The sequence below is a fragment of the Xenopus laevis genome, chromosome 3L (assembly GCF_017654675.1).
Source record: "Xenopus laevis strain J_2021 chromosome 3L, Xenopus_laevis_v10.1, whole genome shotgun sequence".
In the NCBI taxonomy this organism is placed as follows: Eukaryota; Metazoa; Chordata; class Amphibia; order Anura; family Pipidae; genus Xenopus; species Xenopus laevis.
Genome location: NC_054375.1, coordinates 120,592,950 through 120,613,365, shown reverse-complemented (window position 1 = coordinate 120,613,365; position 20,416 = coordinate 120,592,950).

The following is a 20,416-nucleotide window of genomic DNA, read 5'->3' as shown; positions in this document are numbered from 1 at the left end:
GTAATTACTGTTGATTATGCTTCAGACTGTACAGACAGGCAGTAACAGAACATTGACACCACTATGTTAATGTATTAATCAATGCAGAATTACTGCTCCGCAAAGCAAAAGCTACATATTGTAATTCAGTGAATGAAACTGACTAAAAAGCTGAGGTTCCTTTTCCAAGACAAGAAGGAAGCAACAACCAAATAGAATAAAACTCAGCCTATGTAAATGAATGGTGCAATGTACTTGGGAATATTTACAAAAGGGCGAACGTAATACATCTTTACCAAAACATTTTGCCATAACATCTCCAATTTTTGAAAAGGAGAATAGGACAAGTGTTGGCGAATTAACGTCGCCTCGGCGAACATTCACATCTAGTGAAATTTGTCCAGTGTGAAACTGTAGATATTTAAAATTTGCAGAGAGGACAAGAATGCATTTTCTCCAGGCTCAGGCTGGCAAACTACCATTTAAATGATAGAGCAGACACTTTTGTATCTCGTTATTTACATCACATTCTCCAATAAATTAGCCTAGTGCGGATGTTTCTGGCGAATTTCTGCATTTTGCTGCCGGTGAATAAATTCACAAACATTTGGATATGCGTCGGAATAGACAATCTCGTCAAAACGGTCAAGCGTTAACATTACTCAGACACCCATTGACTTTAATGCATCAAAATTGACGCGGACGTCAATATTCACGTTTTCACAAATTTTTCTCCTTTCTGCAAATTTCTCTGAAAATTTGCAAATTTTTTGGGGAAGTGAAACGGGAGAAATTTGCCCATCACTGCTTCTCCATGCTAATACACCTACATCATCTCTTAATATTGTTTTTCCCCTCACTACAAATGTTTGAGAAAACCACATTGTGGAATTTTTACAGAAAATGACCACATATCTTTTGCAACAATGTACTGAACATTTTTAGTAAACATACAAGGGAAATTATCTTTGCCTGAGAATCCATTTTTATTATTGGAGAAGCTGACCACACGCTTCTCTAGCACTTTTCATTGGCCACCTTTTGTGTTATAATACAACTACAAGAAGCCAGAAGGGCCATAACCTATAAGTTCAGGGGTGTTACATGATATTTGGAGAGACACTCTTCATAGCAAGGACACCTACCTATGTTTTATTATACCCTACAAATAGATATAAATCTATGCCATCTATGCCAGCTTATTTATTCCCCAGCTGGAAAATGATTTTTAAAATAACATACTGAAGGGGGAAATATTTTAAAATAAGAACTGAGGGGGGGGGAAAGTAATATTTATAATTTGTGATTATATGCAAAAGGGCAATATGTGACAATTGACTCTCTATGAAGTAGGGCACTCAAGCAAGTGTCAGAAATGAGACTTTCTCTTAAACAGCTTCCAGTAAATCATCCCTATGAAAAAAATGCAAATGCATGGAACAAATTAAAAGAAAAGCCTGAATATTCCCACATCACATGCTGTCACCTTGTGATAAATAGAGCCATAAGTGCTTAAGTGCATTTTTAAATCACTCTCCGGTAGCTGGTTGTTCTTCATTTTCTACTGTCTTTTTATTCCTTTATCCAGAACCAATACCTATTCTGCTTCACATCAATCAGTGTTATCTAAGGAATGATAACAAAAGAGTTTCAATTCTGCTGTTTAACAACTTATTCAACACCCATTTCCTCTGGAGACCTTTTAACATCCACTCGTCCTCACTTCACAAGAGCCATTCTTCTGGGAAATTCTGCACGCCGAGACAGATCACTATGTCATTTCTGTTATTGCTATTTCTTGCTCATACTTTCTCCCAATAGTTAAACATTTAGAACATGATTATGTCTATCTCCGTTCAAAGCATGCAGGCATTTTCCAGCAACCATTCAATAACCTACAGATCTACAAGTGTCCTATTTTTAAGCAACTATTACTTGTATCTACTTTTGAGTCCACAAAGTTTGGATCTTTGCAGTGTTGACTTTCCCCACAGCATTGTCAAAACTGGCGACCCAGTTGGAGACTGCATGTCGAACTTCAAGAGATTTTATAGACTTTATGATCTCTACTGTCTTTTTGGGAAAAAATAATTTTAATATAATATTGTCCTTGAGTGTAGGCAATAGAGGATCACTGGCCCACTATCTGCAACAGTTATAAACCCTGTTTTAAAGCCATTCTGTTAAGTCACAAGTCAACAAGATACTTGGAGGCAGATACTGTATATTAACATTTCTTAAAATGGGCATTAAAGTAAACATTGTTTAAGAAAAAACTGAACAATAACTCCATCACATTATTTAATAGAAAAATAAAAAGATCACCACAAAAATCACATTGTTCCATTCTTTTTTTTTAAATTACACTTTGAAAACATGAACAAGAATAAAAAAAAAAATAGCTGATATGTTGAAAATACACATCTTACTGACTTCTGTAGATGCTTTCCAGGATTTGGTTGCCAAACTTTGTAATTCAAATTTTTTGATTAATGAATTTTGGAAATTAGAGCTTGGGAAAGTCGATTTTGAAAATATTTGAAATTGCTATTTTTTTGTCTTGATTTTCTTAACTTGAATTAAATTGACATGAGATGACTGCTGCATTTAGTTGTTGCATTATCTAAATTCTGAAGATGTCTATGGGTTACTGCACATCTGCAAATTTGTTCAGGGTTGTTGCTATGGGTTACTGCACAGGTGCAAATTTGCTCAGGGTTGCAAAAATGAGCCCCATTAAAACTGTAATTTTAAATGCAAGGCAACATGTTTTTTTACCGACGATGCAGTGATTTTCTTTAGAATTCCAACTTCATTGCAGCCTTGAGGGGGTTATGCACGGAAACAATTGCGGCCCATGTTTTAAAGCTCACTCATGCCTTTCAGTGAATAAGATACAATTACACTTGGTTGGCACGTAATTCTTTAGGCGCAAGTTGACAACATCCTTTAAAGCAAGCTTTTTTGGGAACCAATTACATTTAATGAATGCCATTTTTTTGTGAAATGACTGTGAGTTACTTTTAGGGACCACCACAACATTTAGGAGTCATAACTGATTACAGTGTAACATGTGTATGCTATATATATATATATATATATATATATATATATATATATATATATATAAATATCTTTATATATATATTTTTAGATGGTGCTAAAAGAATATATGTATAAAAATTGAATGAAGGCTGTTGCACAACAGGGTCTTGCAAAAAAAATGATTATTTATTATTAAACAAATCAACGTTTCGAACCTCACTGGAGCCTTTGTCAACTTTCATTCTATATATATATATATATATATATATATATATATATATATATATATATATATATATATATATATATATACATATCCTTAAAGGAGAACTAAACCCTAAAAAGGAATTTGGCTAAAAATATCATGTTTTATATATTGAATTTATTGCACCAGCCTAAAGTTTCAGCTTGTCAATAGCAGCAATGATCCAGGACTTCAAACTTGTCACAGGGGGTCACCATCTTGGAAAGTCTCTGTGACACTCACATGCTCAGTGGGCTCTGAGCAGCTGTTGAAAAGCTAAGATTAGGAGTAGTGATGGGCGAATTTGTCCTGTTTTGCTTCACCAAAAAATTTGAAATTAGCGAAATGGCGAAAAATTCGCAAAACACATCGAAGTCAATGGGCATCAAAATTATTTGGACATGCGCCAATTTTGACGCCCGGGACAATTTTAACACACTTGCCTATTTTGTCCAAATGCTACTGGGACATCTTTGGAGACACAGATCTTTACTGCTAAAGGGTTGTGGTTGCCTTGGGCTGGTACATAATGTACAACATGTCTAGCTATGTCTGATTCTGGGCATTTTCTAGCATTGCATTTGCAAGACATTGTGCATTAGACTCATTTGAGTTTAGACTCAAACATGATTAGATCATATATTGACTTACTGACACACCTTCATAATTTTGAAGCATCAACAGAGACAATAGAACTCAGCACTCTAATATGCAAATGAAATAGGTAGGAGCAGGTTTGACTGTTAGGACACACAGTGCACACGTACACACACCATAGACAAACATATAGGGCATGTACACAGAATTCAAACACTAACGACAGAGCAGAATTTTTAAAAAGCAAAGAAGTAGATATGAATATTAGGACTAGACAGTCAGAAATAAAAAGACAAAGTGAAGAATTTCAAAAAGCAAAGAGGCAATTTCTATGACAAAAAGAGGAAGCATTCCTTTAAGGCTCATTGAAATTCACTAGCATAGCAGCTCTTGTCAACAAACCTGGTTTTCTAACTACCTTTTTACCTTCGTCTTTCCTGGGGCCAAGGAAAGGGCTGAGCTACTGGTCATTTTTAGTGACGGGCGAATTTATTCGCCAGGCATGGATTTGCAGCGAATTTCCGCATTTCGCGGACTGCGAATGTTTTTGCCTACCTGCTGCTAAAATTTTCCGTGGAAAAATTCGATGTGACCAAAAAAAATTGTCACACGTCAAAATTATTTTGACGCCCATTGACTAATGCATTTGGAAAAAAGAGTTGCACCTATAAAAATTGTCACTCGTCAAGATTATTTTGAAACCCATTGTCTTCAATGCGTTTCATGAATTTTGCAGAATTTTCATCAAAGAGAAATGGGACAGATTTGCTCATCACTAGTCATTTTGATGATTACTTATCTAGTCCGGTCCATTTCTTCATATACAGTATAAAAAACAAAAAGCTCAGTAAATTCCTCTGTACAGCATCCCTATATAGTGTACAGGTTTATCATGCAGGAAACCAAAGCAAAATTAGGTTTTTCTTTGGTTTTTGGTGCTATTCCTTAACAAGGACCCTACATGATAATGAACTGTGATTTATTTATGACCTCTTGTTTGTGTGTGTATAGTGTACTTCGTCATAATTTACATCATAAAATTATTGTAAAATGTCAATTTTCCAGTGGACAGTGACACGTTAGCAACAATGTACAAATTACAAACCCTTTTGTATTTCCCCAAAAGCACCTGGCTTAGTACTTGCTGAACCTCATGTTGCATTAGGCACAAAAATGTGGGCAAACTTGCTTGTCTTACACCACACAATAGTGCTTGCATGTGTCTTTCTTGTACCTAATGTAAACATTTTCATTGCACATATTACTTGTAGCTAAGGTGTAAGTGCAATAAGGCAACAGTGTTCTAGCCACTAGGCACACAATATAAATTACAGTGTTTCCTTGGTACATCACAAACTCTTTTGCTATTCCTTCGTGCCTGTAAATGTCGAATGCTAAGTTTATAATCTTGTGCAATATGTTGGCGCTATATAAATACACGTTAATAATAATAATAATTATAATAACTATTGGACAGTGCGTATCATAGAAATTCAACTTGGGGTGGGGGGCTGGGGACTGGGGTGGACTATCCAAGGAACATAGGAGATTTTCTATACATGGGATCCATTATCCGGAAACCCTTTATCCAGAAAGATCCAAATTTCAGGAAGGCCATTTCCCATAGACTCCATTTTAATCATATTATTAAATTTTTTAAAAATTATTTCATTTTACTCTGTAGTACTAAAACAGTACTTGTACTGGATCCCAATTTGGGGAAATACCTTATGGTATGGAGATCCAAATTACAGAAAGATCCATTATCCGGAAACCCCAGCTTTTAAGCATTCTGGAGAACAGGTCCCATACCTGCCCTGTATATTATTTATTTTTGTACATTGTAACTCTTTTTTAATGGTAAAATATTGTACATACACAACAGTGAAAATGTAAAATCCAGGAAAAAAGATGCTACTTGTCTGAATGGGACTGCAAAACATGGTGTCCATTCCAGGAATACGCTAAATCCCAGTACATAAAATTGGGGTTCTGCTGTATTTTTACGCAACCATATATTTATAATTAAAACATTCTCCTGGGAGTAGCAGATAATACTTAGTCAAGCATTGCTTTATTAAATATCTTTTTAAATGGAGGACTTTTTTGTAAATCAATAGGATTTTATGTTTCAAAAATACAAGACCTTTTATTCCATTTTCTTTCCTCTCTTCCCGGAGATTAGGTGATATCAACTGTTATTTGTAGGTTAAGATATTGCTAGAAGTTTGCTGTTCTGGCTTTCTAAACTAGTAAAGTTTGAGAGAAAATCACTACTATTCACTATTAAATACACCCATTTTAAATCTGGCCACAGTTTTGTTCTGGATTGTGAGAGCTTCTCCTTTCAGTTCTGCAAGTAAACTATATTTAAAATGTGTTTTTTTTTTTCAGTATCAGTGACATAAACTACATAACGTTTTTAAGGTATCGTAATGTGAATACAAAGAATTAACATCTTATCTACTGCTCTGGAACGGAAAGGATCACTGCACCAGTTTAATTAAGCCTTATTGTAAATCAGATGTAGAATAGTTAGCAGAAGAAGCTGTTTAATTATTACTTTTTTTTAGTACTAATCATCTACAATAAACCTACATGTCAGAACAAAAAAGGTGAGAACAGATCTTTATTTAGTTAACCACAGGTCACCTAATGTTCTTCAGAACTGAGAGAAAAGATGGATTCTTCAGCACATTATTTGAAAGGGAAGAATTGTTTTATGAAATGCAAGGCCAATTTAACTTCAACAAGATTTGAGAGATTTCCCTTTGAAACGGCCTCTGGTGACATCATGCGTAGCTTTGACATGCCGTTGTATTCTCAGTGATTAATGATAAATACCAGGACGGGTTGTGCACCTGAATGCATCTAGGTGTTGACAGTTTTGAGGCCACCCAGATTTACAAAATTTCCTTCCATCACCTGCTCCCCTCCGTGCCTCATGGACTCTGAATAGATCGCCTGACACCAATGTCTAAACTTTCAAGACATATTCATTTCCCCGAGCAAACTTTGGTTGGTTTTATTCTGCACAACTGACAGCATGTGAACAAATAAGACTTATTGTCAAAATCAGAGAAGCACTGAAGCATTGCTTGACTTATGACTCAGCCGGAATGTAAACAAAAGTTGAGAGATGCATCCTTTACTCTACAGGTGTTTTCCATTCCTGGACTTACAAGATTACTGTCTGGAAGTCATTTTTCTTATTCTTAAAGAGAGCATTTGTGCAAGGTTGTATATGCATATCTTGGTGACCAATTATAACCTGAGTTACAGTAACAGTTGCAGTGTTCTAAAACATACTTATGAAACTATCTTAGAGCATGTCAAATTAACAAAAATATTGAAATTAAAATGATAAAATCATGTTGAATAGCAGAATACTATCTACTGAATAGTTTACCCATGGCTTCTTAGCAGTGCAGTGAAATGAATGCTACAGATCACATTGTACTCATTTATGGGATGTAGGGGTTCCAGCTACTAAAAATTCCTTTTTCACGTGTCAAAAACACCCATAGACCCATGTATATTAAAAAAACTTTTGCAGTTGACTTTGATGCATTTGGCGAAGCTTTTCCGAATTTTTGGTGAAGCAAAACAGGTCAGGTTTGCCCATCTTTATAGCATATAACAGCAAATAGCATATAACAGTATATAATAAAACTAATAATAATCAAGATTGATTGTTTAGAAAGTACCGGACAAAATATAGGTATTGGAGCTGTTATCCGCAATGCTTGGAACCTGGGGGTTTCGGAATAAGGGATCTTTCCTTAATTTGGATCTTAATACCTTAAGTCTAAAGAAAAGTCTTAAGAAAAACATGTAAACATGAATTAAACCAAATAGGTTTATTTTGTCTCCAATAAATGAAATCATGCTAAAAAATCTGAATTATTTGATTATAATGGTGTCTATGGGAGATGGTCTTCCCATAATTTTGATCTCCCCTCCCCCAGTAATTTTAGCTTCTTGTTACTTCACTAAACATAAGAATGTATTAAGTATTTCTTTGACTTCTATTTTATTTTACTCTCCTGACTTTTCTTTACCTGCCATACCAATTGGATTTAAAAAATACTTCTCAGAGGAGAGAAAAGAGAAGCTAATATTACACCTAAGATACACAGACCAGATTGACAATAAGTTGTTCCTTCCCAAATGAAATAAGAACACATCAATGAACAGCCTCTGTCATTTTTCTGTTGTCTTGCATTTCTGAAGGTTGGTGGCAGACTGGATTTTCTGATTGGAGAGACTTTGATCAGATCATGATGGCAACTTACAATCAATGGCTAAAGACCACAAACAACGTCAGTAAATACATTTGGGGAGAACTGAACAATTCGGTTGGCTGTCTCAATGGTCAGCTTGTGATAAACGTGGGTGAAGCTTCAACATGTCACTTCCAAGGACATATCTAAGGATACTGATCCAAATAAGAACCATGCATGACAACTAAGAAGCTGTTACATGTATTGGCAGTATTTCAACAGATCCGTAGAAAAAAGGGGCATTCTATCTCTGTATTATTCTGTGACCCACAATGTGATGTTGTATGGGTGACTGATCTTACTGCACAACTTAAATGCTACTGGGTTTAATTTTCCAAGTAAGTACAATAAAATAAGTGGAAAACAAATGAGGGCTATTCTTAAGCTGACGCATTCAAATAGTCACTGAAATCGGCAATAGGTAAAACAAACACATATAATTTTCTCAAATCTTTTCCTCTTTCTATGCACGTAGTGGAATATGATCAGCAGTAATGTGAAGTAGAAAGATATATACTTTTTTAATTGTAGCCGAGAGGGAGAAAAGCAGCATGGAATAACTTAATTGTCCCTAATTATAATATAACTGAGGTAATTACAATAGATTTTGATTTTGATTGTCTCATTTTTACGCCAGAGGAGGGCACAATACCAGATTTCCTGTTAATACGTATTTGTTTTAAAGGAAGATCTGACAAGTACACTTAATTGTGGTCACAGCATGAATCTTTTATGGCTTTTTTTCCCCAACAATTTTCAACAAAAAGAAGAATGCATCCAGATACACCCTGGATCCGTGCACCTATCCTGCTTTTCATGGCAGAAATTACAGGTGTGCCTATCACTGTGTTTAGCCAGTAAATGGAAAATGCCTGTGTTTTTATCAAGATTCTGCTGCTAAATGGGATCATTGGTCAGAAAGTAATGCTGCTAAATGCATAATATAAATGTATGTCAAGGCTGCAGTTGTTACAAAAAAACTTTTAACGTACAAAAGCATTTTTATTCTGAATATTCAAGTATATCAAAAATGTTCAATGTGAAATGAATCTGGGTATAAAAAATGGTTTACCAGTAGTGATAAGCGAATAAATTCGTTAGGCGTGAATTTGTGGCAAATTTCCTAATTTTGCCGCCAGGGAATACATTAGCGAAACTGACGGAAAAATTTGCCTGCATCAAAAAATTTTGGAAGCGTGTCAGAAAAGTCACTTGCGTCAAAACCATCGTGCATCAACATTATTCGGACGCCCATTGGCATTAATTCAGGCATGGAAATTGACGCGAACATCAGAATTGACATGGGCGTCAAATTCTTTGCCATTTCGCGAATTTCGTGGGAAATTCGTGAATTTTTCGGTGAAATTCACCTATCACTACAAATTGTCCTTACATCTGGGGTTGAATCCAGTTTAGCCTAAGTGAGATCCCACAGTCAGACTACTGGAGTAAAATAGTTCAGTGCATTTCCACTTATGGGTCCCCTTACCTTGCTTAGACTTTTAGGCAGAAAACTTGTAATCCATAGAGTTGGTATAAGGTCTGGGACATACAGCAGCCCTATATAATATTTAAAAGGCATGACAAACTGGTCAAGTATAAAGTTGCTTTGTAAAATATTGATGAGAAGCAATGTTGAGCACTTATATGTATCTTACACTGTTAAAATGCTCTGAAAACCAGCATTTCCATCTTTGTTTTTACTTTTCTATTTGCTTGATTTGTTGCAATAATATGAAATCATTGTTACCTAACCCAAAATAAATCAATTTTACTCATAAACAATTGTACAGCTTTTTTTTTTAAAGAATAAATATGTCATAGTGAACTATAGACATAGGGCTCACAGTTAGGTAAGAACTCATTGCCCAGAAAACCCTATCCCCAAGCCTTTTGGAAAATTTAAGATGTACTGTATATAAGAAAAAAGGGGAGCTAACTGGTTTAAAACTGTTGTGTGTCAAACAAATATTGCACATACCGTATATACTCGGGTATAAGCCGACCAGAGTATAAGACGAGGTACCTAATTTTACCTCCAAAAACTGGGAAAGCTTATTGACTTGAGTTTAAGCCTAGGGTGAAAAATGCATTTTAGGACATCTTCAGCAGAACACATGCTCCTACTCACTGATCCGAAGAGGCTGCAGTCACCCCCCTGTGCTGTCCATACTTGCTGTTGTAATCTCCCCCCTCATGACTTGGTCCTCCCTCCTCAGCCCTGTTTGGGGAAGGTAGGGGCTTCATTACACTGTGCAGGGTCTGAACAGAGTTAGCAGCACCCTCAGTAGCCCTAGGATCCCAATGTGCTGCACAATCCGGTCTCCTTTCCATGCCTGTTCAAAGAAGCGCAAGTAGCAACTGAAGAACCTGGAGCCGTGTCCCAGTAACGATTGGTTGTTATGTGACATCACTTCCGGAAGTGACATCACAACCCGGGAGTTCGGACCCAACGACCAGGAAGAGGAGCACGGCATCGTGAGTAAGAGGTGAGTTCTTCCCTAGCAGAGCGCACACAGGAGCGTGTATTCTGCTGAAGATGTCCTGAAGCGCAGCCATTCACATCTGTCTCGAGTATAAGCCAAGGTAGACTTTTTCAGCACATTTTGGTTGCTGAAAAACTCGGCTTATACTCGAGTATATACGGTAAATAATAAAGTCATGAGGGCAGTCCAGGTACTCCAAAGATTAAACACAAACGGTTTGATACTCCAAGGGTTAAAGGAAAATGCTCCAACAAGTGTTCCACGTGGGGTGCTGCCTCCTTAATCTGCTGGTCCCAAGCAGGCAGAGTCTACAAATAATAATCGTTCATCAGAAAAGTCCATTGAATATGTTCTGAGACAGCACTCCTCCACCCTAGAGAAAGTCGGAACACATTGAAATACATTGGGAACATATTTAATGGATGATTATTTTCTGCTAAATTGTAAGTGCAATATAGCTTTATTTGAATAAAGATGCTGATACAATTTTACACAATGGGAATTCGCCCCTTCTTTTATGTTTATTTTTGGATAATAAATCGCATACCTGTATAGAACACTGACTTTCTTAACAACTTTAGAAGCTATTTCTTTATATGGGTTAAATAAAAGTCTGACCATATAACAAATCCCATTTGCCCTCAGAAATCAAAGAGTAAAACTCCGTTCTTCTCCTGCTTTCATCAATGGCTGACATACTTTAGTATAGCCTTCTGCTAACAGTCTGCAGTAAGAAATGAAAGCCAAAGGTGCAATTATTATGACAATATATAAGAAATTGACTGATTCACTGGCATCTGGAATTTTCAGGAATTTTGAATTTGCAATGTAATTACTGCTCTTTCTGCCTTGTAGGAGAAGCAGATTGTAAATTGGCCCTGAGTATAACTGAGTTGGCATAGAGCTGGTAGTTGTTATTCTTCCATTTATAGAATGAGTAGATCGACTTGCTGCAGATACTGGCACATATACTTTGTTATTAGCATAACAAAATGCTTCATACTATAGCAATATTTATTTAACATTCATTCTTACCCATAGTATGATACTATAGCAAATCAACTGCAATATACTGTATGCTGACTGCATTTATTACAGCTATGGTCTCTGTAGGCTCTTTTCCACTGCAAACAGAGTGGAGAGTTGAAAGATCCAGACATTTTACATACTGTATTAGTTAATTAGCAATTCTTACCAAACAAAGACAATTATTCCTTCTTTGACTTGATTGGGGCATCTATTAGACATATTTACGGGAAAAGTCAATGGAGAAAGACATTAGAGGCCAACCACAAAGTCAGAGAGAAGCAACCACAGACCAGAGAGAAGTGCTTTATTAGCCAAGAATTGTTTGGTTATTGATCCTGGTCTGTGTATTTGTTCCCAGTAGCACTTATACTAATTTTTCTAGTGTAAATATAAGTAAATTTTGAATGGGTGTTGCTCTAAACAATCTGTATGTCCACACTGTGCGGTTGAATCTGTAATTGTAGTTACGGGAAGATTCAATATCTGGAGCACCAAGAGGAGACAGGGCTGTGGCAGGGTAACCACAAATTTGAAACATGTACTGAAGCTCTTTAGCTCTTTATGAGAAGTGTCTCCACCTATCAGTCTTATCTGAGGCTCTCAAACCACTTGCTTGCTCAGAAGGAAGCTCGCTGCAAAAATGATGTGATGAGGAAATGTTTTTTGTGTTTAATGGCAGCACAAATCATTTTTTTTTTGTTTTGTTTGTCTTTCCCTCATGCAGTAAATCAGCAGAAAAAAAATCAGTTTGCATAAGAATTCATTTAATTAGAGGTACGTTCAGTAGTAAAGAGGTTACAGCTCTAACTTGCACTCTAACTAGCTAGGGTATCATAGGCAGTGTATTGCTTAACCTCCTGACAGTGATTGGGCTGGTTACAACGTAATAAGCAGAGGCAAGTACTAAGGTGTCAGTGTGCTGCCATATTTTCTCACCTTTATTGTTGTTATTATATCTAAGAATAAAATAACATTTGTACATATTTTCTTGAGGCGAAGAACAGCTCTAATATTCACAATCTACTGTATCTGGGAAAGTGTACGAAAAGTAGGAGAAACAAGTCTTTTCAGAATTAAGAAGGAAAATGCACATTTCTGAAGCAGTACCATTCACTCAGCAGTTATTTACAGGTATGGAACGATTCAATTTAAGGGATAAAGACTCCTTTTTGTAAATAATTTTGATTTTTGAAAATTATTTAATTTTTATCTGTAATAATAAAACAGTACCTTGTACTTGATATAAGCTATAGATTTGTATCTATATTGGTGGCAAACAATCCTATTGGTATATTTAATGTTTAAATGAGTTTTAGCAGACTTAAGGTACAGTATGGTCATCCAAATTACAGAAAGATCCCTTATCCAGAAAACCCCAAGTCCAAAGCATTCTGGCACCCTATACCTGTATAACAATGTTCAGACCTAAGTTTGTATTACATTGCAAAAGCTCAGTGTACATATTGCTTTTTCAATGATATTGATGGAGGCTTCTTTATTGTTTCAAAATAACACTTATTGATGCAAACTAACAAAATACTCATTTTTTAGCAAATACACAAAAATAACAAAAAAAATTGAAAGGAAAAATATTGTCTAGATTGTGGATATTTTCCCATGATAAGCTTTTGTTTTTAACATCCCTTTTACATTTAATTTTTTTACATTACTGCACTGTAATTAAAACAAGTCCAGCATTAAAATGCAACGATTTACAAATAATCAGTCCATAAGGATTTTGGGATTTCTCAAGGCAAATAACATAACAAATAAAATTAGACTGAAGGAGTCACAAGGAGTTGTTCCAAATCAATCTAATTCTGATTGATCCCCCAGTAAAGCCTCACATTGATCAATATTAATTAATATCAATATTCACCTAAGCAACCTGAAAGAAAATATTGCACATAGCCTCCTATGGGACTTGGCATCTCAGACAATTCATTCTTTGGAGGGTCTCCCTGAGATAACAAATACCTTGGAAAAATGCTAAATATTGATAATATGCCAGCGGAATGATTTTTGGAAAAGTTCATAATGCAAATCCAGCAGGATTCTCAGTTTGACTTTAAATAAATCTGACTCTGAGGGGCTGATTTAAGAAAGCTTGAGCCTTTGGCTACTAAAACCATTCAAGAGTTCCTAAACTCTTGAGTGGTTTCTTCCTTCAAATACCTCGGCTTCCTGACAATCGTTTTTCTTTTCCTAAGCAGGTTTTTCAAAAAAACTGATTTTTATTTTTTTTGTCTAAAAAAAAAAAAAAAAACAAAGATTGGCTTCCTGTCGAATGAAGAAACCACAGGAGAGTTTAGGAAGGCTCAAGGGTTCTTTATTTTTTAACAGTTTTTATTTGTTGTTTTGTTGCTTAGAGTAGGATACAGAAGGCAAGGGGGGAGGGGTACATAATCAGTAGCATGCAATACAGAATTAAATTACCTTATTAACGCATTTACAGATTCCTTTTGTAGCCTGACATTATTCCTTATATACTACCCATACCTCCATCCATTTCAAAAGCAGGCCTCAATCAGGACAGCCTCTGGCTAAATAGGTCAGTTGTATAAGTGGAAGATTGATATTTATTAGTCCAAGCCACCACTTTTTAGAGGAGGAGGGTGTTGTACTCATCCATGTTAGTATCAGTATCTTTCTCACATAATAGAGTAGGGACCGCCACAGATCTTGCTTTGCGCTGGTGGGAATTAGTTTGTCTATTATGCCTAGTAGGCAGGGGGAGCGGATTTTTGGGTAGAATGTTTTGTCCTGTATATATCCAGTGACTTTGTCCCAGAAAGGCTCAAGGATTTTTAACTCAGCCCCTGAGCATCTGGTGTAAGTGCAGAACTATATATATGCATTGGAGGGCTAGGGCACACACATAAGGAGTTACACACCTGGGTGCAATACAGAAATACAATATCCACTCGAGAAGAATGCTGCTGCACACCAGGATTTATCATGAAAAAAGTTAATGATTTATTTGATCGACATTTCGGTCCTCACCATGGACCTTTATCATATATATATTGTATATTATATATATATATATATATATATATATATATATATATATATATATATATACTGTTTATACGTATATATACAGTGTATATATATATATATATATATATATATATATATATATATATACACGTACACAAAGATTTTTCAAACCATGCTCTGCAGTCAGAACCTGTGAGGCTGGTCCTTGCACTTCAGAATGGTCTACAAGGACCTGTGCTTCTCCCTGCATTGGGCAAGGTGTCTACATTGGGCAGTGCTGTATTCATGACCCGATTGTCCCCTAAATTTCATTAGTTAGGGAGCACTAGTGATGGGCAAATCTATTCCATTTCACTGCAAAGAAAAATTTGCGAATTGAAGTCAACGGGCATCAAAATAATTTTGATGTGAGAGACAATTTTTATACACACGACTATTTTGTCCAAATGCATTAAAGTCTATGGGCATCCAAATAATTGTGACAAGAGACAATTTTTATGCACGCGCCAATTTTGATGCACATTTTTGTTGTCATGGCAAATTTTTCACTTTTCAGTTTCGAGAAAACATTCATGGGCGGCAAAATATGGAACATTTAGTGCTACTGTAGAGCACAGATTTTTCATTTTTGGAAGAACTGAGGCCATGTGTTAGACATACACAAAAATGCTCTCAAGACTGTACATTGAATTTCCTGGACTCTATGACAGACGGGCTGTGAACTGAGCCAAATCTGTCTATGCCTTGGCTGACACATTGAGCTGCAGTGCTGTGTCTTGTGGCAATAAACAGCTATTCTTCTAATGTACATGTGTCATTTCTGCTACAGACTGAGTGGCTATCAACTTTACAGATCTCACAGTATTTACACTATTAGGAATGGTCCCAGTTCCTCTGTAGGTTTGTTTTTCTGGGGATACATTGATCCTAAAATAATATGCTAAACTGTCAACAGAGTTAACATCCACAAATATAACCTCTACAATTTCATTGTTTTGTAATGTTTGATACAGTTTAATTTTAACTTCAGCGCTGTCAAGAGTTGTCAAACAGCAGGTCACAAGTTCTCCAGCTGTGGAGTGGTGAACTGTAGATTTTAATGTAGTGATGGGTAGGCAGCTACAGTGCTCTGTATTACAGGTATGGGGTCTATTATCTAAAATACATAGGATCTGAGGTTTTCTGGATAAGGGGTTTCTGTAATTAAAATCCCCATACCTTAAATATACTAAAACATTGCATATACGCAATAGTACTTGTAGGGACCCATAGGGCTAATATGCCCCTATGGCTTTAAATCCTTACCCTTCCTTATTTCCCTAGTTGCTGGGCAAAAGCCCATGTATCTAGTTTACATTAACCTATTCCAGTTATTGGCCAAGAGTTGTTATGACCACTTCCTGCCATGCTTTAATATAGAGCTCTTTGGCTCCTGGTGTCCTAACCATCTGGATGTTTCCACTGAGCCTGGGTACACCAAGGCCCAGTAAAGTAATTTTACCCTAGAGGGACCTGAAGCTCTAATGTTTAAGTTGGGGAGCAGGGACCCCGTGAACGAGGTGAGCTAGAGACAGGATTAGATCTGTTATAGCACTCTCTAGGAGATTAAGATAGTGAGGAGCTAGAGAAAGAGCAGTTTTGTGCGCTATCAAGGATTGTAGCAGGAAGTAGCTTCCCTAGGCTCCCAGATTGGCTATAGTAAAGGGACCACAGTGGATAGGGTGTCAGGCTTTAGGTTCTCCTCCTTGACCACTCCACTGGGTAAGATCCAGACCACTTTTGAGGTATAGACAAATAAAGTGGATTCGACCAGACTGTTCAATCACTGTGCTTCCGTCCAATGAAGCCAAGAGAACATAGGAAAAGAGGTGATGAACTTTAGTCAAACGCAGTGGGTTGCTGCAAAATTAGTGCTTTTATTTAACACAACATTGTGTTAAATAAAAGCACTTATTTTGCAGCAACCCACTGCATTTGACTAAAGTTCATCACCTCTTTTCCTATGCACTTTTGAGGTATATCTGCCTGGAGGTCTGCCTTACTACTTGACTAGCACTATACTGAGGGTGCATGAGTCGGATTCTTCTTTGGATAGAGACACTATATGAAAGAACTGTATAAAATCTTTCTTTATTAGTTAAATTTGGTTAAAATCACAAGATTCCGGATGACTGCTTGACTACATCAGAAGGGGAGTCACATTCTCAGCTGTCTCAGATGCTGATATTATTCTGCATATGCCTCATTTGTTGTAAGTAACCCTATGACTCCTTTGTTTTCACTGCAAGAACCTCCTGGCATTCAGTCTTTTATATTTTTATTACACTGTAGCCTGTGGAAGCTATAGTTGAACTACACCACAGCTTTATTCTTCCACTTAGCGGAGGCCCTGCCTTAAGTGTTAGTCACATGGAACCTAAGCACTAGCTAGACATTAACCCCGTTTGGCCTGTATTGTCCTAAATAGCATTACATACTGTTTTGTCACCAATATGGATTTTAGGTACCATTTTATTACTACAGAGAAACTGGAGACAACCTCTCATATTGGAGATTTCTGGATAAGAAGTTTCTGAGTAAGAGATCCCATACCTCTCAAATGAGAATGAAATTTGAGGGTAAACCATTTCACTTGCCAAAAGTGAAAACCAGAGTGAAGGTTTCAATGAGAATGTTGGGGACAAGAGGATTTTCAAGAGGATAGCAGCAAGGTCAGGAGTCCAATCAAGATCATGACAATGAGAAGCTGGAAGGCCTATTTATCAAAATTCTAATTTGTTTAATATTTTATACTTCAAATAAATTCTTATTTTTAAAATATAGAAATGTGATTGGATGAAATGAAAAATAAAAAAAACTTGAATACATCATTTTCAATGGGTGGAAAATTTGGAACACTTCCTTAAAAATAAAGCTTTACATTTGCCATGGACAGTTCCCAGTTTACATGAACTCAGTAGCTTCTCGATGCCGAAGTTTTGCATTCAAATTTTTCATTTTTTTTGCTCTTAAAGGAGAACTAACCCTCCTGTACAATAAGCCCCCCTAAACCGCCTGCCATCGCCCCCTTCCCCTCTCTTTCCCTGCACTGTGCATTAGTAAAAAAAAAACAACCCTAAAATGCAGTCAGGGTCAGACTCCAAGGGCCCTCTCCCCGGTCGAAAATCCCCCCTCTCCGGTTGCAACCACGCGAGTCATTTTTGTGCAATCGGGCAGGGGAGAGCGAAAGTCAGGAGCGGAGGAGGTCAGGCCAGGGCCTGGTTTCTCTAGCAAGAGCAGGCGCACCGGAGCTCCTCCACCGGGGGAAAGGGCTGGGCGGCATGCCGCCCTTACCAACTTGCCACCCTAGGCCCGGACCTTTGTGGCCTCACCACAAATCCGGGCCTGGGTCAGGCTCTGTGTAGAGGGTCTGGGACGGGTTTTTTCCTGGTGTCCCACCGGCCCAGTCCAACGCTGAATGCAGCGCAGCGAAACTCCAGGGCACTATCTTCCACCCCTTCATACTCTTTCATTAGGCGCAGTTGAAGCCAATTCCTGCACATGCTCCCACAGGCTTCGTGAGGCTTAGTTCTCCTTTAAAGTGATACTGACACTAAAAAACTACTCTTCAAAATACTAATGTACATTAAGTTATCTATAGATTATGTTGATATTTTTTTGCTGATGGGGCTGCTTTTGTAAGTAATTGTTACCTGAGTTTCCTAAACCTGACTGTCCCTTATAACGCTAATGGACTACTGCTGCACAAATATGTCAGCCCCCTCATAGAGGAACATATCAGATGGGTAATGTAAAAGCAGGATAAAACACCCCTTAATGTACTTGTCTATGTAATAAGTTACAGATGTTCAGCAGGTGGAAGACAAGGTGGATGTTAAACTTTTATTTCAAAAAAATGAAACAAACATAAATAAAGGACAAATCTAAAAGCAATAATTTTACAATATTTTCATACAAGTTCTCATACACATATAGAATTGGTCCAGTGATTTTATCCTTACTGCCTGAACAGTGTATTTATGGATCTCTCAGTGACAGTATCTGGTCTCCTCCTGCCACATGTATGAGTCAATGACTGAAAATTGAGAGCAAATGCAACACAGATCAACTCCCCGTGGATGGTCAAGTATGAAAACATTTGATTGTTGGTCCCATAGGCCAGGTGGGTAATTATATCAGAAGCCATGGGTGCTTTTACTGACTTTGTAAATAACGTGTCACAGTCAGGCAATGGATGGTGTTTTTGATATATTGGGATGTATACAATGTAAAATGCAAACAAACTTATAATCTGTGTTTTCTTTAGTTTTTTGTGGGGGGCAGCCATATTACATTGTTGTTAAATTAAGCCTCTCACTAGCATTGGAGGACCTTTTTTTATTATACAAAGAACCCCATAGAAAAACATATACCCAGTATTTGGTTAGTATTGTCCCTTTAAGAGGTTGTCTGTTTAATTACTTAGTAAGCCAGATCCAAACATTACAGAAAAGAATCCTGTTTATACATTTACTTACTGTCAGCTGACCCTAAAACATTCAGTTTCCGTTGGGCTAAAGGAAGAAACTGCCTGCAAACAGTTAATATGCATCAGATAATTTGCTCTGTCCAATAACTTGTGAATTGTAATGCACAGATAGGATCTTTAGACAAAACATTCTAGAGAGGATGAGGCCTCTTTTGGGTTTTGTTTTATATGGGTGACCACTGACCTTGTGATGTCATTGAAGCTTAGCGTGAAACTTCAATTAAACAAACATGACAGAGTTGAGGAATAATTTCCCCGGCTCTTGACAACAATGTGACTTGAATATTAAGAGTTGGCTGTGCACAATAAGGTCCTTTTGTTTACATGCCCGACTTTTTATATATTTGATTAATAATGCTGCAACAATGTAGAGCATATTCATATTTATTGATGTGGATAATAGCAATCTTCAAATGACTAGCACATATATCAACAGGGCATCTTTAAATACATATTTGAGCAACATTTTGAGCTTTAATATTGTCTAATTTTTGAAGTTCATTTTTTAAAATAATTTTTAACTACTATTTTATACAGCTACTTTTGTAAGAGTTGCACTAATTTGTATCTTCCTTCTGTTGATGGTCATACTACTGAGTTCAATATTGTTTACAGTATTTTAAATATTTCAAATAGCATTAATATTTATAATTAATTCATGCAGTGTTCTGTCCACCGGTATACCCAAAATATTTTTCTTCTTTCTTTCTCACCTCCTTTCTGATAAAGAATTCCCCTTCAAAGAAGTAGTCAACATGTTTGCAATATAGTATTGTTTTTACGGACAACCTCTTTATGGTTAAAAAATTATGGGGACACCATGATAATTTTTCTCATGTCTATTTAATGTCTAATATAATACTGTCATTACCTCCACATTCATCTTTTTGAATGCCTGTACCTTTCTTAATTTTCCTTAGAAACCTTATACAGAGCTATAATGCGACAACAAAATGATCTCATCCTACCTTCTTTTCAACAACAGCCTGATTCCTCCTTAGAAACATCCCAAATAGTGCCCCACCTTCTCTCAATTACTAGCTACTCTGATGTTCCTTATAATACTCTATACCGTGATTCCAGATGTACCTTGTATCTCCAAGCACAGCTGATTATACACCACAATTGAGATACAAGTATGAGAAGCAAATGTTGATGATATTGGGCCTGAATTCACATAACTTACCTGGAACCTGTATGTAATCCATTATCTGTAAACCTG